Source organism: Cloeon dipterum, chromosome 4, assembly GCF_949628265.1.
Source record: "Cloeon dipterum chromosome 4, ieCloDipt1.1, whole genome shotgun sequence".
NCBI lineage: Eukaryota > Metazoa > Arthropoda > Insecta > Ephemeroptera > Baetidae > Cloeon > Cloeon dipterum.
This window is the reverse complement of record NC_088789.1, coordinates 2,686,886-2,709,818: the sequence shown is the minus strand read 5'-3', so window position 1 is coordinate 2,709,818 and position 22,933 is coordinate 2,686,886. Positions and strand designations below refer to the sequence as shown.

At 45.2% G+C, this 22,933-nt stretch overlaps 1 protein-coding gene across 3 annotated transcripts in view; it reads left to right on the top strand.

The window, feature by feature from the left end:
• The first annotated feature begins 742 nt into the window (after nt 1-742).
• The window catches only part of LOC135943975 (irregular chiasm C-roughest protein-like), a 126,030-nt gene continuing 103,839 nt past the window's right edge, over nt 743-22,933 (top strand). For all 3 annotated transcript variants that reach the window (XM_065490646.1, XM_065490645.1, XM_065490644.1), the window contains exon 1: nt 743-1,037. The gene's annotated coding sequence lies outside the window, so the exon portion shown is untranslated. The remainder of the gene's footprint in view (nt 1,038-22,933) is intronic.

The window sequence follows — 22,933 nt, the reverse complement described above, 5'->3', positions numbered from 1 at the left end:
TAAAAATTTCCTCGCTTTAGCTCTAAAAACTTTCCTTATTTAAATTAAATTGAATAATTTTGATAACTATGTATAGCCTCACCTTATTCACTTTATTTTTGTTCTAAAAGGAGTTTTGTAGTAAACAAATTTATTTATAGCAGTATTAAATTATGGTTTCTTGATCATTGTGGTGGCAACTCTTTTTCAAGAGCGAGGAGAGAAGCCAAAAAAGTTCGTGAACTTGTGAAAGCAAGTCAGGAAAACAAAAATTGCGTTATTATAGGATTGGTTAAATATTTTCCCCCAGCGTCGTGGATAAAGACGCGAGACTTAATTTTAACAAAGCAGCCTATCTTAATTTTTACCTCACTTTACGCTTGTAAGCCGCAAGTATTTACAGTACAGTCAGAACAAATAATCAATTAAATTAAAATAAATTGCAAAAATAAAAAAAATGTGAAAAACGGAATTTTAAATTGTTTTGATTGAAAGGAACGTGGGTTCAATGATCGTACAACAAGATTTTGTAATCTTAAGGTCGAACATGGGTGTCTTGCAGGTCGAAGGAAGGAAAGGCAGTCGGTCAGTCGGTGCATCGCTTTGGGCTGGCAAAAATCTGTCCAGATTCTCTTTACTCCATTCTCCGTTCTGTCCTCGCGAGCGAGCAGCTGAGTCAAAGGGGGTGCAGAAAGAGGAGCGAGTCGAGAGAGCGAGAGAGCGAGAGAGAGGTGGAGGGGAGGCCGAGCGGTGGAAAGGCTGTCGGGCGCCGCATTGCGAGTCGAGTCGTGGACGAGAGCGGATCTGCAATCGGCGGCCGTGCGAACAGTGCCCACCGTGCGCCGCAACACGCACCCCCGAACCACCCCCGTCGCGTCGGAACAGTCCCTCAGTGTCGACCAGCGAGTGCGTGATTCTGTTCGTGCTCGGTGTCGAGAATTTTCCGGTGGTGTCGATGAACGCACGCTGAACAAGAAAGGAAAAAGAAAAGGATTTCAAGCAAGTCAAACAACTTGGATTATAACAACGCACGCGGTCGAGACGAGCCTGCCGGTGAGGTAAGAACGTGCTTTGCCATTTTCGGACGGCCTGAATTTTCAGTTCGCACGTGATTCGACCTTTAAATTTAATTTATTTTTCACGAACGTGTTTCGCGGCGCTTTTCTGCTTGTGTGCACTTTCCTGTTGTAAATCGACTCTGCCCGTATGGTGCTCACGGAGTACACATTATCCTCCAGGGTTGTGTGTGTATTTGTGTCTCCTCCATTAAATTTAATTAAAAAGCAGCAGCAGCATCAAAGGGCACAAAAGTGGAGGCTCGTTCGTCGCCTGTCTGCTCGACGACGGCCGCCCGCTAATTAAAGGCGAAAAAAGAGAAGACGACGGCCGCTGCCGCCGCTGCTGCTTTTTTCCGGTCGAAAGGAAAAAACTTTTCTCGTTTGCCTGCTCGCCTCTCATTTGATTTTCCGCGGCATTAGCCGGCTCCCTCGGCGCGCGCCCAGGTGCCCGTGGGATTTTTCGCATTCTCGACATGTGTTGGCTGCCTGTCCCGTTCCGAGACCATTGTTGGAGTCGAGGAGAGCGCGCGGCTGCGGCGTGCTGCGGAGTTGCAAGTGCCTGCCTGCCGACAGGGCGTAATAAGGAAGGGCTGCATGTTAAAATAGCCATCACACACACACTCACACACACACACACACACCCCGCCCCGGGTGGTGGGGGGTGCGAACCTCGCATGCATGAATCAACCCCTTCGCCCCTTGTCCGCGTCACTGTTTGTTTTTAACCTATTTGCAAAGGTGGAACCACGCTACTTGATGCTCGCTTCTTTCAAATGGAGACGGAAACTCTCACTTGCGCAAAAGGTTGTGTGAGTATATTTTTGGACCAACTTTCTTTGAATTAATATCATAATTTCATTAATAATCAGGTGCCTCGCGGATTTATCTCTCCAATCCACGCGTCACAATTTCATTTTCCTGCTAAACGAGTGAAATAGCTTTAGTAATTTTAACGTTTCCCTGTAATTAGAATTTCACCAATATTTGAACACAATTTTCAATCTGATTACTCTCAACTAGCTGACTGAATTATTGCGGAACGAACCAATTACAATTCTGCCTATTATGCCTGTTATTTGATCATATTGAGATGAACCCAGTAGCAGACTATTGCTATACCATTGCTTTATTGGTTTAACCGAATTTGAGCGAACTCGCTATTTAGCGAATTCCGCGCGTTAACGTAAAATGGATATTACCAGGAACACGGTAAATTGCGCTCCTTCACTGTACACACAACGCAATTCGAGTTTGGGCGCTGACGAACTTTCCGAAGCAGCTTTGAAAGCCACCGCATGAATTCCTGCGCTCTCATCAGCTCTATGCTCATATATTTTTTTCTCTCAGCAGCGTGTACACACACATAAATTATGTACCAAATTTTTCTGTCCCCTCCCCCGACTTGGAAGGTCTGGAGCGCAATTAAAATAATTAACAGAGACGTTAAGCACTCGGTGCAAAGAGAAGACGTCGGAATTCTCCCTTTTCTCTCTCCAGCTTCAAATCTCGCTTCCTCCTCTCTCTCCGTAGTTAATTATATCGAAGCCAGAAAAGGCTGTCATCTTATCCGTGAGGCAAGATGCAAGAATGTGTTCCTTGTTTGCCCAATTTTCGGGATTCAGCACATTCATTTTTAATTCCTGAGAACTTTTCCCGTCCCTCGCGACGCATTCGGCGGCTTTTAATTAAAAATTTGGCCACAAAGCGCGAGGATATGGGCGGCCGATTCATCATCCGCCGGTCCTCATGCTAATTTACCTGCCGCCATGACGCCTGCAATATGCTGTGCCGTCGTGCAGAAGCGAGAATGGCCCCACACAAAATTTTTCCGCTGTACATTTTTTTGCGAGCGTCACCGTCACAGAGGTAAATAACGTGCACACTCACTCGCACAGCACCAGGGCAGTGACGAAAGACCCCTGCAATCGTCGTCGACTTGTCGGAGCCATTAAAAAAGTAAAACTTTTATACCCATTAAACCGCTGTGAGAAAATATTTCTGTGAGATGTATTAAAGTAAGAAATCTGGCCCCAGATTCCTTAGATTTTAGGACCAGCGTGGAGAGTAGGTTTCCATAAAAGCCTCTCGTCGAAAAGCGACTGCTTTTAACCCATTAAAAACGTAGCTATAAAAGTTGCTGCAACTTAAAAGCCACCCTTTCCTCACTGCCCCGGAAGTGCACGCGTGGTAATAATATTAACAAGTTTTTGGCCCGCGCAGGAGATATCGCATTATTGTGCAGTTCGCTCGCGTCCAGCGCAGTTTTATGTATTATGCGGAAAAGAATAAGGTCGTCGGCCCGGCTCTGCACCAAGAATTTGCCTGCCTGCACTTAATACCCCCGAGATAATTAATTCGATTCGCGGCCCCCAACTTTTTGCTCTCGGCCCGTTTTACGAGCACGCATGCAAAGTTGTGCCTCTGTGCTGCTGCTGTGTGCCTCTGTGTGCCGTGTCCCCGCGCTTGTTTCCAACTTTTTCCCGGCGATCGCGCAAAAACAGGTGAAAGCAGCGCGCCCGGTAATTAGCCATAAATTAGACGCGCGCACCCTCGCCCCGCTAATTACACCAGAATGTGGGCGTACGCGTTATTACTCGTCGCTGAACACTTGATGGCGATTTTTATTAGAGCCCGCTCGCTTGGAAATTAATATCGGAAAATCTCTAGCGCTCTGTGGTCGTAATTAAATTGGTGCCCCTGGGCACTCGTATCTCGGGTCGCAGAAAAAATTGGTACTTTTTCAGCGCCGTCAACCTGGGAGGTATGGACGGTTTTTCTACACCATTAAAACCGTGTAATTTGAATTGTAGGTTTGTTTTCTCGTGGGATTCGGTTTAATTTTTTGATGTGCCGAAATTCTGAAGCAAATGTCAAAGTTCACGCCTCTGGTGGTGCGGATGAGTAGCACAACATCTTGCTCCGTTGGCGTCAAACCGATTAGTCCGGCTCTTGCGGTGGGCGCAATGAGATCTGTCGTATGAAATTTTGAAGTGTCCAAAGGAGCTCACGACGTGCGTACGGCAAGGGCAAATAGAGAAAAAAGTTTGGCCAATGGAGCAGAACGGACGAGATGTGCTGACTCGCCCGCTCCGCAGTGCTGCCTGGCGTTTGTCTCTGCTGCTAGCGAGGCGTCTCGAATTTTATTTTGTAAATTTAGCGTTCCAAATGGGGCTGTTTGGTTTTATGCTCGTCTCGTTATCCTTCAACTGCAGATGAGACCTCTTATTATCGAGAGAGAGAACGCGCGGCGGGAAAAAAAATCAACAACCTGTCCGATGAGGCAAGCTGGAGCTGCTGTGCGCACGGAAAAAGCTTGCTTGCTTGGTGTGTGTATTTTTCTCCTTCTCGGTGCTCACACTCGAGCAAACGACCATTATACAAGTGATACAACACGCGCGCAGCCGAGTAGTCGGAAAGTTTTCGCAACTTTTCTTCCCTCCTCAGCGGGCAACTCATTAATGGATCTTTAAGTCATTGAAATCAAAGTCGAAAGAGGGCGGCAAAAGTGAAACTAACAAGCTCTCCGCTCGTTCGTCCCTTTGATTTTTTTGCAGCGCTGGCCTGAACTGAACTGAACTGAACGAACGAGCGATTCTATATAAAACCGCACCGCCAGGCTGTGCGCGCGCGAGTAAATCATAAAAGCTGTCATCAGCAGATGCAGCCCCGGCTCTCTTGCTTTCTTCTTGATATTGCAATTTTGTTAATATGCCGCCCGCTCAAAGGATACGCTCACTCAACACCCCCGGCGGCGGTGGCGGCAACGGCAACGGCCAGGACCTTTTCTGCTGACGCGCTGGTTATTTTTGGTGCCTTTAATTTGCGCCGAATGTACTACCAAACTGGAATTTTTCGATGCCTCCGCGTGCTTCTTTTTGGAAAGATCCGAGAGTGAAAAGGGAGCAGACGGCAGGCAGCCTGCCTGCTAATCCAATTAGCAGAACAAATTTTGCCGATTCAATCAGTCGTCTCGTTTGCTTCTCGGGTGTCAAAAACTTTTTGAAGGCATTTTGGGAAACAAGTCAATTATAATATCTTAAAATCGATACTGCTGTCGACTTCCATAACTGTTTTGTTTTGAGAAACACGACTCAAATTGTCGGGTTGGCTTTAATTAAAGTACGAAAATGATCGATCTACTGCGTCCGTCCTTTTCTGCTTTGAAGCGTAAATAAAATTGCTGCATGTGCTTAGCCCATTTTCTTTTGTTTACCTCAAAACAACAGCAGTACATACAAATCAATATACGCTGAGATAAAGCTCAAGCTCAGCACTGCAGCCTTTTTCCGTCGGTCTGCAGAACGAAGCGAATGGCGGTCTCTGTCTCTCTCTTTCTCGATCCACACAGCTAATCACTCGAGAGAAGCAATCACAAGTGCATGCACGAGCCTTCCCTCGCAACCTTTGAAGTAAGAGGCGAAGTGCCACCGTCGGTCGCATTTATTACAGAGGCGCGCGCGTTAATATAAAAACGCGCGAGTGGCACAAAAGGCTGCCTTTTGATATATAAATTTTCAGCAGCTCTCGCGAAATTAGCCCCTTTTAACGCCGAATATTTACCCCGGCAGCTCGCTCGCTCTCTGTGTAATTTAAATTTAAATCCTGGCGTTGCGTCGACGAGTGAGTGAGTGACTGACTGGCAGCGAATTATTTGACGTGCGATTCCGTCCGTTTGCGTGGCAGCTATGCCCAAGAAAAAAGCCGAATCCAAGCCGAGCCGAGCCGGGAAGGGAGAACGAGTCAGCCCGACCCGCATTCTCCTCGGGGATTAAATATTTGACTTGCAGATGATAGATCTCTGCTCGCATATAAACGTGTGAGCGCCGAAAAGGCTGCATGGGTTAAATTAAAATGGGCGAAATTACCGCCGAGATTTTTGCCCCCTTTTTTTCGGCTCGAGACTGTTTGATATGCGCCTCTCCGCTGCTGCGTGTCGCGTTTTATTGCTTATTTATGGTGTCGGCGCAACAGAGTCAATAAATTTCTCCCCTCTTTTGTGATGTGCACCAATTTTCAGCGTCAACTTTTCGCCTGATTTTTGCCGTGCGAGCATCGCGTTATAGGCTGAATAAATTATCGATTTCTTGTATATGCCCCTCTTCTGACTTAATTGATTAATAGCAGGCGACTTTGAATTTGCCAATTATTGTTAAGTTTTTTATAAGGGTTCCGAAACGAGCATTTTACGACTGCCTATTATTTGGAGGCCACATGATTAAAATTTGTTTTCCTATTCCTCGTTTAACTTGTTTATTTCATGCCCCCTGAAGTGAATAAAACTCACCATTTATAGTAAAAAATTATTTGAATAATTTTAATTATTCGGAAGTCATTCTGTTTGTTCAAACGTAATGTTTCTGCCATAGCAATGATTTACTCAATTGTAAGTTCACATAATTGGCGACATACGCGTGTAATTATATACCTCTCTTTCTTGGTATGATAATCAGTGTGTAGCGTGTTCTAATTTCTTGCCTGGTGTGATTAAGTAAAAAATGATTATACATGATTTCAAAAAATTTTACGGGCGTGTACGCCGAAAAAGAATAATCAACAATACGTACTCACGAGTACACGATGTTAAATCCATAATTTGGCGAATATTTCATGCCTTCTGGTTGCTGCCGAACACTTTTTCTTCGGTTTTTGCACTAATGGCTGTGTTCCTGTCGAAAAGCGCTGCGAGACGTTTTTTCAACCGCGAGATAGCTTTTGATTACACACTCTTTTTGCGTGCGCTGAGCAAACTTCTGCCTAAAATGAATACACGCAGGCTGAGATTCTGGACGGTGGTGTATAATTTGGCATTTAATATTCTAAAGGCTCGCCATCAACAAGTCTGAAAGATGCGGGCATTCCTGCGGCGCACACTTAGAATGTGGTTATTCATACCCTTGCGTCCAAAGACGGACGTTTTTGTCTTCTCCCCTCGACCAATGGGCACCTGTCGAGATGCTTTTTTCACGCTAGGTCAGCGGAAAAGGTCAACTGTTGGTGTAAGAAGCTTAGCCGGTACGGAGACATGAAATTTGCATAATTGAGAAGTAAAAGCAGCGCGCACGTATTTTCCAGCGCAATCCGCTTTGTTATCGCGACATTAATTACGCTGGCGAAACGAAAGCTCTTCGCTGCGCTAGAATGAGGCAATCTTTTATTTTAAAAGAAGCGCGCGCGTGTAATTAGTGTCACTGTGAAGGCAGGGAAAAGGAGCGAAAATTGATTGCAAAATTTAATAACTTGTTAGAGCTGTGATGATTTATCACAATTAACGCCCAAGACGAATCGGCTTTCTCTCTCAAACGTCCTCCGGGGGTTTTGTCTATCGCCATTTTTCCTGAATGCCAATTTCGTGTCTTCAGGGCGTTAAATCATTGCGGAATATTTTTCAAATCAAGCCTGGTAATGATGTGGGAAAATGCGGTTACCAATGAGGACGGAGATTGTTTTGGTTAGACCGCATTTTTAACTTATTTCGCGTCTATCAAACGAGCATCAGTGGAAATTAGCATTCTCAAGACACGCCGTTCTCGTTACTCATGCACGAAACAAGCTTCAAAACATTGGACGCCGACCAAACAATTTTAGTTTTGATAAGCGATCTTTGGAAAACCCTCCATCATTTGTCTCTGCTTGTGCCAGTGAGGCGTCTCGAATAATCATTCCTTAATTTAGGGCATTGCTTTAATGCCCTCCTCATTATCGACACCTCGAAAGCTCCAGACACGTTGTTTATTTTTAGGCCAAGGAATTGTTAACCAAAATCAAAGCCATTGGTCGCATTTTCATCTCTATCAAACAGTCGAGATCTTTGGAAATTAGCATAAATCAAGACTCGTTACTTTTACGCATTGCGAGCGTAATTTATTCAAAATAAAATGCGGATGCCGGCGAAACGAAATTAATTCCGATAAGCGATCTGCGCACTTTGGCAGTTTGATGAGAAAAGGTTGCCGCAGCTGCTGCGCCGCTTGGCAAAAATCGAGGCGCAAATACCCTGAGGGCGTGTTACACTTTTTGTCCAGCAACAACTTCGGCTGTCGAAGTGCCCGCGGGAGCGATTAAAAATTATTTTAAATTGGTCTCGAATTCCTCTGCCGGCGGCCGCACGCTTGATTAAGTCGCAGCGCAGAAGCACCGTCGTGAAAAAATTAATAAATCAAATTTATTCTTTTGTCGCAGCTAACCAGAGTTAGACCGCACAAGTTTGTCTCGTTAACGTTTTGCGTGTATTTTTACTGCTCTCTGTCGTAAATCGACGTTTTTCGTGTATGCAGATTAGCTTTATCTGCGTCCATTCTTGCGTTGATATTCCGTACTGGCAAGGGGTTTCACCCTAATGCATTGCTTTTGAATACATTTCGGCCTCTTTTTCGTGCACCGTAAAAACCCTGGGACTATATTACGACTTCCTTACTGTTCTTTTTATATGCTTTGCCTCAGACACAACTACTTTGGAGAGTTTTCTAATCAGTTTGATTTTACATCTGAGTAGAGAATTTTAGCATAATTTTGATTAAGTGAAAACTCGTGAATTGTTTTGAACTAAAATGACAATGTCTCTGTCTCTGCAGGTTTCATATCGGCTTTGAAGCTCTACGTGGTGAATACATTCATTTACAATTACTAGGAAATGCCGTTCATGGCACGTACAGGACTTGTCTTTTTTTTAATAAATTGCAGCTTGCGCACTATAGTAAAATTTTACATAGAAAATCCAATCAGCAAAAATCTCATCTCGCTCTGTGGATATCAATCAGCCTGATTGTATTGTTGCAACAGAAGTGCACTCCTGTTACTAATAGATTAATCCGGCAGCAACGAGTAAAGCAAATGCAAACACAATCACGGTCCGCCGTGCATTGTCCACAAAATGGACAAAACCCAGCGCGGCACTTGCAGTTTATGCGCGTTTGTTGCATTCCGCGGCCGCACACTCACACGAATGTGTGTGTTTATTGAGGATATCGTCGGCGATCTGTTTGCCCTGCGCTCTCGTCCGTTGGCCGCGATGAAATAATAATTGCCGCGCGGCGCGCACCAATTAGCAGCGATCCGTTTTGCAACTCAATCAGGCGACGATATACCGACTGAGCCACCTCTGGATGGATAATTTGGCGAGATGTGGATGGAAAATTTATGCTAATAATCGATATGAAAGCCGATTCGCCGGCTTTTTGTCTATTCCATTATGAACGAGGTTAATTTACTTTTACGACTAGGAGAAATTGATCTGGTTGCTGCCGGCAGTTAAAAACAAGGCCGCCGGCTCAAATTTTACCAGGAAAAATCAATTATAAATTTGATGATTTCGGCCTCTTTGATTAGCGTTGATTATCAAGGCGGCAGCTTCGTGTGTGTGTGCGAAGAACAATCAGTGCAGTCTTTTCCCTCGTAAAACTTATTGCTTCTCGAGGGAAATTAATATTTCTTTTATGGCTCTGCGTATTGAGGCAGGAGAACTTGACAGGCAATTCCAATTTTAAAACAACTTCATTTCACAAGATTTTAAAATTCTCAAGACCTTTTGCGAGGTAACAAATCATAACGAATTTCAGCTTTTGGACATATCCCAATAAATTTTCTCCTGAAACCGTCACTCAGCGTAAAAATGTGAGTAATTCGACTCGATTTAATCTGAGATCACGACGCAGGCGGCGGTTATTTCTCATAATAATGACTATTCGGCCCGGTGTGCTCTTCTTTTTCGTCTTGGGTCGCCCTATCGCGCGCGGATTTTATGCCGACGCGCTCTCGAATATGTCAGGAGCATAAAACCTATCAAATAAATTGACATTTTTATACGCGTGTTTATGAGAATTTTATGACGGCAATTTTTCCCTCCAGACCGCTGCTCTTATCGCCGCGAAATGATGCCCGCTCTCCGCTGCGTCGCTCGCTCGCTCGCTATAGTGCGACGCGCGCGCGTTGCGCCTCTTTTTTTTATGCCGCTGCCGGCGGTTTGTTTTCCGCCGAAATGCTTTTTAATATGCACCGGCCTGAATTATTAAAACATATTGCATCGCCATCTATTGCCCTGGAGCGCACATTTTACCCGGTTATGGTTTTTCCGGAGCGCTCTCTCGTTTTTTCCTCCATAACAGCTCGCGCCGCTTTGCGCCTGAAAAAGAGAGTGGAGAGAAATGGCTCGGCCAATTTCATACACTCGACTGACCAGTATGTATAGCACGTTACTCTTATCAATTTTCCAACGAGACTGCAGTGGGCAACCACTAGTGAAAATAAGTTTCATAGTTGGTTTGTAGAGTCGAATCGAAATCTGCGATACAGGAACTCTCTCATTATTTGCAGGGTATTTTTCAAGTGGAATACTGTTAAAATCACACTCCTTTGTAACGGAAGCCACATAAAAATAAATAATCCTGCTGGTGTACTCCCAGAAAACAGGGCAAAACAGTTTGTTTGTCGCCTGAGTGATTTGTAAAGATTCTCCGCGCTATTTTTTGGCGACGAATTGATGACCTGGAAAGGAGCTCGTGAGCTGAATGGACCACAGAGGCGGGCAAGAACGAGGAAGCAGTTGCCAGGCTCCGCTTGCGCCGGTTAATTTTCGCAAGCCGATGACGTCCTCTAAGCTTTTGTCCCTGCGGCCGAGTAGCAGCAGTTTTTGCCATTTAAATCACCGCCGCGCTGCAATCTCTGGCCCAAAAAGCGCTGCTTTTGTCTCGGTGCGGCCGGAAAAAAATCGGATTATTAAGTCAAACAGCGATTCGTTATGGTTCGAGGCACAAAAAAGCATTCGCGCGCGCACAGATGGATGATCAATTTGGTAAAAAAAAGGAGAGTGGCCGCAATCGCCTACTTTTCGGGGGGACCTGTCACTTACTTTTGTCCGCGAGTTTTCATGGTAAAAAGCAAGAGTTGAAAAAGCCACCGACAGTTAGGGATTCGATATATATTTCCCAACCCAGGGAACACGAGTGGCAGTGATTCTGCTGCTTTTTGGTGTTCGGCCAAGCAAATGAAACGATCTGTACCGTAAATCGGTCGGTCCTCTCGCTGGTGCACGCGCAAAAAGCGGATTTGATTGAGGTGAGAGAGCACAGCAGCCGGCAGCAAAATCGCCGCTTTTTACTACCGAGTTTCCGGTGCCGCGACTTCTTTTCTCTCTTCTTCTTCTTCTTCATTTATTTCAGCGTCGTTGCGTGTAATGATCGCGCGGCGGTGTGTGCGCACGGAAAAACAGGTCCAGGTTGTATTTCCAAGTTGTTTATGGCCGGGGAATCGTTAGTGTCGCCGTATATCAGACCGGCAACATGGCTCGCGAATAATAATTGCACCAAGAATGGCAAATGCGGCGGCGGCGGCCGACGCCACGATATTTTCCACTCTCATTCAGCTCGAGGCGCGCGATCCACAACAACGGCGAACGACACCGAGCTGGATGAAGCTCTTTTGGGCTAACTACCGACGAGGGCAGTGACACGAAGGGTCGTAAAATTTGTAATTGCAATTGCCGAGACCGTCGAGAGTGACTTGCGGAACAGGCTTTGCAACTCGACTGAATTTTTGATCAAGATAACACAATCTTGACAAAAATGCCCAAGGTTGTCAACCATCACTTTTGGCGTGAGTCAAAATTACTTTTGCAGGCATATAAAGTCATGGTTTTAATTTCTTTATGACACCTTACATGATAATTCACTTTTTGAATATTTTTTTACCGTAGTGAAAATTATGCATGACTGTAATTTTCCGGCTCAACAAGTGCTTTCTCACTTCCCTGAACCTCTGAACGCATGGGTTCCATCTAGCATTTAATCGACGACAGCAGGACTGCTGCGAGCGCCGAAAAATATATGAAAAATTTCATCGCCACAAGTAATAAAATGATCAATAACTTATCCAAACGTGACGCGTTTATTTATCCCAACTGGGATTGGGAAATTCTCTCCTTGGGAGGATCGAGCGGCTCTTTTGAATTTCCTGTTTTCATATTATGTAAACAGATACATGTACAAGTATGGTGTGTTTGTAGTGGCAGCTGCGCCTTCTTGCTTTACGGCCTCTCTGCGCGTGATGATAGATACTTTTGAATAACGTCTCAAATGCTTGTGTTTGTGTGTGTATCGCGCGCGCAAGGAATAACATCACCACAAGTGCCGCCTCTGTTTTCATAAAACGTTTATAAACTCACACTCAGTCGCTTGCTCTCACGAAAAGGCCCGAAAATGTGCATGCGAGATGCGAGGAAAGCGTTGCCAGAAGCGGTTTCTATCCTCACTTTTCGTTCACATATATACATACGGCCGGCTTTCGGCGTTTTCCTCCGTCGCTGCGCATCAATAATTGATGGAGGAAAGAATGGACGCGGCAAGAATCACGCAAAACACCCAGCTGTGTGATTTGCATGACTGCACTGACCGCCGGTGAATTGATTAGCGCTCCGCTTTATTGGGAATCTCCGCCGTCACATTTGAAACTCTTCGTAATGTGAATGAATGGTTTAAAAATCTCCGCTGATTTATGCATTCAATTTCCACTCTGATTTCATTCGCCGCAGATAATTTGATCACAGATTGTGTAAGCGATGTGAAGCAGCAGTAGCAATAGCAGCCTTTCGTGTAACCCTTTCTCCCCCCGGCCGACTTTAATAAGGGAGTTTCTAGGCTGCGGCAGTACGCCCCGCTCGGTATACTAAATTAGTACGTAGCAGAGGTGCTGGAATTAATCTGCCGGGCACCGGCCTTGTTGTTGGCATACTTAATAATCCCCAACATAATGTCTTGACCCTTAAGTAATACTTTGGGACTTCTTGTTCAGTCAGGTAAAGAAAATTGCTCAAGGGACCGTTCCTCTCTGGGCACACTCTGCTGTTTTCCCTCTCTCCCAAATGGAGGCTGCCGTTGCCGTCGCTTCTTCCTGTGTTGTGTTGTGCTGAGCCAGCCCGAAATTAAAACAACCGTGCTCCAGACGCGTTAAACTATGCCGAGACTGCATCCATCATCAAATCTGGGATGCCGAGGCCGCCTTCGGGGATCACTAGCTCTCTCGCTAATATCGATCCCCCGAGCCAGCCCAACCACCCCCACATGCAAATTTTGAATAAAACGTCCTCACTTCATATGCAAATTGGGACCATCTTCTTTCCTGGCTCAAGATTTATGTAAGGTGTGCCGAATGTGGATTTATGGGACGAGAGGAAAACAAATTTTGATGGAAAAATAACAGTGCGATGCATTTTGCAGCAGCCTGCGCGAAATCTTCTCGCTAATGCAATGCAGTGCTTCTCTCACAATCAGCTTTGCCAAACCACCGTTCATTTCGGCTGAATTTTGGCGAGCGAGCGAGTGCCGCGCGGAACAAAACGCGCAGAGTAATCACTTTAATAATCGCCGCTGCCGAGGCCGGGCTAACTTTCCTACTTACAAGGCGAAAACTGCTGCTTGCTCTTTTCTTTCCCGGAGTGATTTTAATCTTTCGCACGTCCCGCGTATTACACATTCCGAGGCGAAAAGATGATGAAGCCATTTTCATCTGCGCGCTCTCATTACCGATTCATCCCTCGTGTCAACGCAGCCTTTTTGCAAATTCATAACGCACGCGTTCGAAATTGAATAATCGCGGCCTGCTGCTTCTGCCGCGCGCATTTTTCCCCGTCCGCTAATTAAACGTCCCGGCTCTGGGCCAGTAGGAATTGATTATCGACGCGCGTAATTCAATCGGCGCTGGCAATTTCCAAGCGCGGTTTTCGAGCCCACTGAACCGAATTCACGAATTCGGCAATAAAAATGATAATCACAAACCGGCCGGCGGTAATAATAAGCACTTTGTCAGGCCAGAATATGTTTAATGCGACGACGGACGACGCCGGTGACGTGCAGTGGGCATTAAATAAAGCGACCAGAGATTCGGGCGGAGTGAATAAGACAATCTTGATTCCAAGTGCCGCTGCCGCCGCCGCGATCCATTTCACCAAATGCCTGAGGCGCGCGCGGCGGACGAACGACCGCGCGGCTACAGCGCGCGAGAGCACCGAGAGAACTGGAATAAGAATTAATAGCACCATCATCCAGACAGGTTCTTCTTCTTTCCTCTCATCTTCCATTTCATAATGGAAGGCGTAATTATACTTGTTCGCCGAAGAGAAAGAGAGAGACAGCGGCTTCTTATTTTTGCATTTGCACTCCGCCACTGAAACTCCGGTGTGGTTCTCCAAAATGGAGGTGTTCTAAAGTGGAGGAAAGTGTGAATACAAAAACTTGCTATAAAATTTCCAGTGATTTTAGTATTTTATTAGCTCTCCTAGCTTTTTGTTGTGTAGCTTAATTAGAATGACTTTCCTGCTTAGTGTTTTTCGTGAAATGGAAATAAATTCTTTACCTCGATTTGATATATTCTCTCAAAAACTTCCTTAAATAACAAAATTGGTCATGCCCTTCAGGATAGGCATTTTCCAAACAAAGTTATGTGACAGTAATATTCTCTTAGTTGCTCATCAGACAACATAAATTTAATTTTAGTAAATTTTAAAAGCCAACCTGACAGAAATTTTGATAGCGAAGAGTTATTCCCCATTTCAATTAAGGACTAAATTCCTGTCGTTTCAGATTGTCAAATATTTCACCAACATTAAACCCTAATGTCTCATTCGCAGTCGGGAAATTTGCCACTGTAGAATGATGAACATTCTTTGAGAAAAAAAGGAGTCGCTCGTTTTGTCCGGCGAGATGCGGGTCCAGTCGTTTTTACGAGGCGCGGACGGTAACGGCTCTTGGTCGCCTCTGGCTACGGGGCGCTCGGCCAAATCGGCTCATTTGCATAAATAACAAGGAGCTCTATAGCTGCGAGAGGGCGGAATATTATCGAGCGCGTGGCGTGACCGCGGCAAATGCATTATTCAGAGTGCGCAGTCATATCTCGCCGGAGCGGGCTGACCGACCGTCTTATTGTTTGTTTTGATTTAAATATGCACTCTGCGGTCGGTTATTAGCGTGACAAATTGACTGCTCTCGATCGGCCGGCCCCGACCGACCGACCGACCGGCTGCTGCTCTGCTCAACTCGACCGCACATCACATCGTGCCTGTCAAATCGCAGATGAATAATTGATCGCGCGCGCGATATTAAATCGTAATTACAGCAGCAGCGCCCTCGCAGTATGCACGTACGTTCGTATCACTCACACACACGCTGCCCATATGTGAAGGCTGCTCTTGCGGTTGATGTTTTATTAATCTGGCGACCGATATGATGTCAGTGCGGCCGGTTTCGAGAAAAATGTGCCCCGGGCACCGCCGTGCTCGCAAACCCCGGAATCGTGGTTTGAGGTGTATTTCTGCAATTGGATCAAGGGTTGGGATAGGCAAACCGAATTTGCGGCCAAAATTGGCTGTGGGGAGATTCTTAGTCATTGTTTGTGAAGCGGAATTTGATTCGGACGAGAATATACTCCCCTTGATAATGTCATTCTCATGTAAAACGTTTCTGAAATTGGTTTATTTAGAGCAGCGTCCAAAACTTGAGCCCTTTTTCGGAGAATTCCGTAGTTGCGCCTTAAAGTTTAATTAGTACACTTTGTTTTGACATTATTAAATCAGTTTTTCCTTATTTTTGTTGCGTGCCAAATGCAAAGCATGTCGAACGCAAGTGGCCGGAAATGAGGCTATCAAGTACAATTAAAATACATATTATAGTCTGGTGATTGGAACGAGATTTGTATTATTGAGCAAAAAAAACCGGTTCTCTGCGACTGCAGCCACATCAAAAGCTCACGCAGCACTCGCTGCTAATGCGACGATCGCGTCCACCGTGCGCCGAGAGTTATTTTTTTCCGACGGTGAACCAGAAATTCGGGTGCCTCCATTAATTTTTTCGGTCAACAAAATGCCACCGGCGCTTACTCCACAAATACGCTTCAGCAGGTGTAGTTTGGTGTCCGTGTGTGTACAAATGCGAACGTGCTGCTCGCTTGAGAGCGCGCGTTCAGATTATGGCCAGCAATTATTAAATGCTTAGTGCGCGGACGAATTTAGTCCTTTGTTTGTCCAAAACGCTGAGAGGCAAAATAAATAAATGAAAGCTCTCTCGGAATAAAAACAGGACACAAAGCCGATTTTGTTTTTGCCGAATGGCTCCAAAATTAGCTTGTGGATTTTGCGTGAAAACGCGGTTAAAACTTGAAATTCGCGAGAATCGAAAGAATTTCCGACTCAATGATAACACTGCTCCGGATTAATACAAAAAGGGTGTGCAGTGCACACACCCGCTACTGAACGTTCGAGTGTCGCTGTGCCTCGGATTATAATTAATTACTGCGAACATAGCGTAATTAGCAGAGGCGACGGCGATTATGGCTCGCTCGGCGTGATGTGCTCGCTCGTTTTAATTCCTCGCTCCGTTCGTCCAGTCGTAACAATGGGTGTAATTGAAAAATACGCAGGACAAGCTTTGCCACTGCAGTAAATCCTCGGATGTGCAAATCTAGCAGATTTGGATGAACTTTTGATTGCGCTAATCTGAAATTAAATCCACTACCTACTTTTTGTTTCGACGGTTTAATCCTTGGAATTATTCATATCACGCTAAGTTGGCAATGAGTTGAATCTGAAAGCTTGATTCAATCATAGAATCAAATATTTTCATTTATAAGTTTCGCAATCTTTCAGGGCATTCGGCAAAAATTTTGAAGAGTTAAATATGTTTTTGTTAATCATACAAAGCTGCCTCAAGGAATTTTTTGGTAAACCTCAATGTCCACTAGTTAATTGCTGGGTTCCACTTTTGATGATTTAGAATTGAGTTTTATATAACCGTAACAGATGTTCCTTTCTCGTTATTATAATAATAAACCTATGAATATTATCAACAATATAATTCTAAACGACGTGACGCTCTACATTTTTATAATCACACATTCAAAATCCCTCAGGTCATCCTGAAATCGCCTCAATTAAGTCGCTTCCTCTCAGCACGCCGTTAACTTTTATTGCACGCGGCCTGTATAATCGGCGAAAAGCGATGCCTCACTTTGAAATAGACTCCCATTCTTACTAATGCAATTACTCTGCGTGAATATTTCCATTCAATTACGAAGCGACCTCACTCGAGGTGCGAGCGACCAATGCTTGAGAGGCAAGGCAACACCACAAAATTTAATTTCGTCCGCTCAGGCAAATGAGCTGATCGCATTAGCCGGCAGCCAAGTGGACTCTCATCAAAGGGCCGCGATCTCGCGTCGAACCAAAAGTATGGATGGGCTCGTTAGTGAAAAACAGTCTCGCGCGCATCGACACCCAACTAATAACCGCGAAGCATCGGAACAAATGGCCTCCGGCCAGTGCAGACTGGTAATTTTCGCGCGCGGATAAATAGAAAAATACCGTCGTTGAGAGCGGCGTCGGCGTGAGTGTATACATTGAGCGTAATTTTTTGCACCGCGCCAATTAGTCACCGCTGGCACGAAATAAAGCGTGCACAGGAATAGCTCTCTCCGGCAGCACACAGCACACGGATCGGCAGGTGCCATTAGGAAGGTGATTCATATTTCACGGCGCTCGGCAAACTGAATCGAGGGTGATTAAACACGGAGCGCCCTCTGCAAATATTTGATACACACACACAGACACACGTACAATAACTGGCTGGCTGAGTGGGTGCGAGCGAGAGAGCGAGGCGGAGGAGGCGCTCATCGCTATTTGCTCTTAATTAAGAATCGCGCGCGCCGCATATACCGCGTGTTGCAAATTGATATGTGCACTCGAGCGTACGCTCCTGGTTGAAAATAATTTCATTAAATGAGAGGGAATTTCACGAATATTAAATGTCTAATAGTTTCGTGTCCGATAAAGAATCGCTCTTTTATTGCAGCTCTACGGTTATGCATGTTCATAAAATATCTTCGAAAGCTATTAATGGGATAAGGAAATTTATTCCGATTTTTTTTTTTACTTCTGGGAGGTTTCCCATCGCGTGTTTTTCAATTAGTTTTGTTTTTTATATTCCAGTTTGACCCGAAATAGAACGCGATTCCATTAGCAATAAAAATCACATGCTCGGTCAGTTGCTGAGCATTAAAGGTGAAGTCAGAAGCATTTAATTCGTATTTTGGAAGGCTGAATGAAAATAATTGGTTTTCATACGCCGCATAAATCCTATTCCCCGCTTTTTGCGCTGCGACCCCAAGCGCAAGTAAGCAGATTTTTCATTTCCCAGAATCTCATTAGGCTCTCCTCGAATGAATGGCGCTTCCTGCCGAAAAAGCAATTCCATCCATTCACTTTTCATGCCTCCATTCTCCACCTCGCGCAGGGAAACAAGAAAACTGACTGACCCCTAGCGTCATAATTGAAAAAGCGAGAGATTCCACACAAACAGCGGCGTTGTTGATAATAAGTAATGCAAGAGGCCCGGCAAGCATTTCACGCCAGCAGCTTCCAATCTGCGCGCGGAGCCGCGTAAATAATAAATAAATAAAGTCCTCCCACCACACACATGCACCGGGCTTTGCCGTGGCGGAGAACAGAACAAACCTCGCTTTTTTGAACGTGCACGCGGCGCGGCGGCAGCGAAAGAAGCGCGGCCAGCGTGTTTTGTGTGCATCTAGCAACTTGGCTTTTCTGGAGCTGCTGCTTTTTGTCGTCTTTTCCGCCGAGTGTGGGAAACCTGGGGCTGACTGATGGATAGATGCGAGTCTCTTTTTTCTCCATCAGCGGTCTGCACGCTCTCGCCTTTGTTTGTCGCTATGCAGCGATCATCGTGCCTCTCTCCAGTCATTTTTTGTGCGCCGCCCCCGCCGACCGACCATAGCTTTTTCATCATCACGTTTGCCCGCCACTTAATCTGTGTATGTGCACACACTCCGGCTCGTGATGTGTGTACAGCACACATATGCTATATATGCCTGCGAGCCGCTGCGGCAGACGCACTGGAATGTAAAATCCGCCAATGTGTGTGTTTTTGACGCTGCGGGAAAAGGTTTGCTAATTTGCAAAAAGTGGCCCCTAATTGTTTGGCCGCTGTGTAAACAAGCTGATGGGCTTTTGTTCCTGTTGGTGCACTCTCTGTTGTTGTTCTCTTCAACGCGCGGTGAAATTGAACCGAAAACAAATTTACGCGAGTTTGAATCGTCCGTGGAAGTGAATTCAGCAGAGACTGCGGTTGTTTATTCCGTCAATACGATAGATATCAATTGAGTGCATTCGGTTTTCCTGTGGGTTGGCTGGATAAAAAAAATGAAACGGTACCCGAAATGTCAAATGGAACAACAAAAAAGTAATTGGGTCCTTAAACCTTGCGTACAGGACAATGTAAAAAATCCAATCTAAAATTTATAGCCCTGAATACACAGCGCGCGAATTTGCTTAGGCCGGCACGCTCAGCATTAAAAGTGTTCAAAGCCCGATCTCCCCTCATTCCCCGGGTGGAGCAGATTAAAAAGGCGCCCTTTTTGCCGTCGAGTGCCCCAATCAATTAGGCGCGTCGCAAAATTAACTTTCGCGCAGTGAGTAAATTTGTCAGAGCCGGTTTTGTGTGTATTTTCGAATTATCTCGCCCCAGTGAACTCGGCACACGCGGCCTTTAATCGGCTTTATTGCTGCACGCATTAAATGCAATGCTCGTGGAAATATTTCACACGGTAAGCGCCAGTGCGGAATTTATGAAGGTGTAAAATGACTGCGCGAAATTCGCGCGTTTTCGCGCTTGATTGGTTAGCACATCTCTCCTCGTCGTACACAATAAATTATAAATTGGCGAGTGAAAAATGTGTGTGTGTCGTGTATTAGAAGGCTATGAACCCAATTTCAGCAGTCGATCATGCGGAACAGACGGCTTTTGCAAAATACACAATTATTAATGCTGATCTCACCACAGGTTTAGAGAAAAATCGGGAGCAATGCCACTTACTTCCATTACCTCTGTATGCGACGTGTGATTCAGCACATTAAATTCAAACCATCTGAATGGAGCAAGAAAGTGCTATTTTTTGGTAATTTGATTCTTGGAATTTGACAAGCTAACTTGTCATGGAACCGAATGTCAAACGGGAGGAAGTGCTGTGAATTATTGAGACTGTCAGCCGCCACAGAGTCATTTCGATCGATTTTATCAACACGACAGATAAAAGGAGCCCTCTATATACAACGCAAGTTTCAAATTTAATGTCAAATTTAGCCTCGGCATCACTCAGCGGCTGGCTCAACATAACAGAGTTGAAATGGCAATTTTCCACCCCAGGAATTTGGCACGAAAAATTAGTTAAACACTGCTGGTTTCCAAAAGCAAACACCACTCGATTGGCACGATTCGAGAGCGGGGAATTTCGCTGAAAATCTGCTATGCGGACCTGGTCCGCGATTGACGCCAATCAGCAGCAGCAGGTAACATTAATCGAATTATCAATCAGCAGGACCGGCCGGCCGCCGGCTCTCTCTGATCTCTGCTGTGCTCGTGCAACCTGCATTACACACGTCACATACACACAAATCATTCTGGGCTCTGTTGCAAAAGTGCCACGTAATCAAATTAAAACTAACTCGCTGCTGTGTCAGTGCAGAGCGGGCATTATTTGAACCAGCCGAAGCGCATTATGCAAGCTTGTTCCCTCGCTCTAATTTTTTTCCGCCATTTTTCAATCGGAAGAAGTTGCGCATGTTTGTTGCTCTTATCATAATGAGGCGCAAAAACAGCCCCGCTGCTTTCGCAGAAATGGCATAAAAGCGTTTAATGCACTTTTGCAAACGGAACAGGCATGCTCGCCATGAAATGCTCGCTGGCTTTAATTTTCTGGGATTTTTTCAAGCGTATGACACAGTTGTGAGGAAAATGCCTGGATTGTGATGCAATTGGATTTTTTACGTTTTTTACGTAACGCAGCGTAGTTCCAGGCGATCGAGATAGGATTTATTTTAAGCCTCTGTCGCTATCTTTGTCCACCGTGTCCCACTGAATAACTGCGCTCTCTCGTCGTTTTGTGCGGTCATCATTAATGAATCTGAATTCACGCCTAATGACTCCTTGAGCTCTCAATTTCAAAAGCGTCTATGTATTTATTTAAAGTGCGCTTTATAAAGACAAAGTGGCGTGACAAATGCGAATAAAGCTTCTTTTCTACCGTCCGATTCGCATTAATGACGGTGAGAGACACGACAGATGAGGGAAAAAAATCTCGTGTGCATTATGCATACAGATGAGCCGGCAATTATCGCTAGCCGGAGCGCGTGTCTCTCTGCCTTTGTGCTTCCTCTTGGAAATGTGATCGTAAGGCTATTTACCAGAAGCGCAGTTACCCAACTTCGGTGTGTGTGTATGCTGTGTGTGTTATCAATGCTGGCGCTTCCAGTGCGCACAAAGAGGAAAGGCCGGTCGACCGGTTGGCTGGACCTAGCCAAAGAGAGAGAGATACGAATTTTCGATTCTGTTCTGCTCCGGTGGCGCTGCTCAGCATCTCTGCGCTCGCTAATCCTTGCGATTCACAACATTCATAGATCATTGAACTGAATATTTAACTTTCTGCTCGCTGATTTGCGCGCATGCATCTCGCCGTCTCTCTTTTCAGCAGTCTTTTCGGCTACCGCCGCCGCCGCCTCCACCGTTACAGCGATTTCACGGCGGCGGCTGTGTATTAAAATGTGCTGACCCAGCGTTGTGAATAAAGTTGTGCCGACGCCAAAAGCATCTCCCTCGCGTTATGCATAGAAGCCGAAAATTCCGTCATGCTGCGCTCATTTGCTCGCTCGGTGATTGAATATAATATATTCTCATCTCCACCGCGGATTAATTTCCGTGATTGTCGCAATTTTCTTCGCCGCGGAATCCGTTACATTAGCAATTTGGCTGATAATACGGTTCCGAAATGTTTGGCAGTGATGCTACAATTTTAGGTGTATTGAATAACTCAATTACAAAGCTGACGCTGGGCAATTGTACTAATGCTCAAATTATTTTTCATGAAATTCATGTGATTTCAATTTTATCCTCTGGTTTCCTTTCAAAATTGAATAATAGCATTCAGAAAGCATTAAACCTGGAGAACAGCCATGTCATATATAGTTGAAATAAGCCAGAGGGACTGTTTTATGTTCGCTGAACCCGAACCGCATTAAACAACGAATATTAAAATTAACTCCTGTTTTTGCAATTCAGCTTAAATTCGAAAGGGCCGCCAACCGTGCAATTTACATGTAGATAGAGTTATTTTCAACTCGTTCAAGTGCAAAATGCAGATAGGCTGGCTGGTCTTCCTGCCTGGCTAGCAAAATTTACTGTGTGATGACTTCACTTTTCAGGATGGCTGCCCATTCAAATTGCAGGCTCCAAACATCACTGGCATGGCAGAGAGGGTTAATTCAATTACACTTTTATCGCCCGTGAAGATTAATTACTCTCGGCTCCATTTGCATTTTATGTGCGCTGATGCATCCATCGGGCGCCTAATAGGGAGAGGCAAAAAATAACAGACCATAGAACAGAGCCCGATGATAAAATGCACGCCGTTTTGTCCGCATGTGTCTGTCATTATGTCGGCCAATTAATTCGCTTGCGAATCGATATTCACGTGTATTTAAACGCCGGCCGAGCCTGTATCGCTTGAAAATACATCGGCCGTTGTTCAAACTAAAATTTCTCCTGCCTAGAATTTGCAATGCCGATTTCAAGTGAATGTTTGCCTTTGCGTTGAGGTGATGTGATAGCCAAGCGTTTTACTCGTCGTCATTCAGTTTGCTCTCCGCTCGCTCTCGCAAAAGGCCAAAGGTTGATTAATGATGTCGATTGTTAGGCTTATCGGATTCATCCAACCCGCTGGTGTGTCTATCCGCCTGAGGACAGGTCAAATTTCAGCTTTCAAAAGCGAACCTTCCTAATTGCGGAGCCAAATATTTGGCATGGCGCAGGAGAGAGACTCTTTGAATGTGCAATCAGTTGAATTGATCCTCGGCA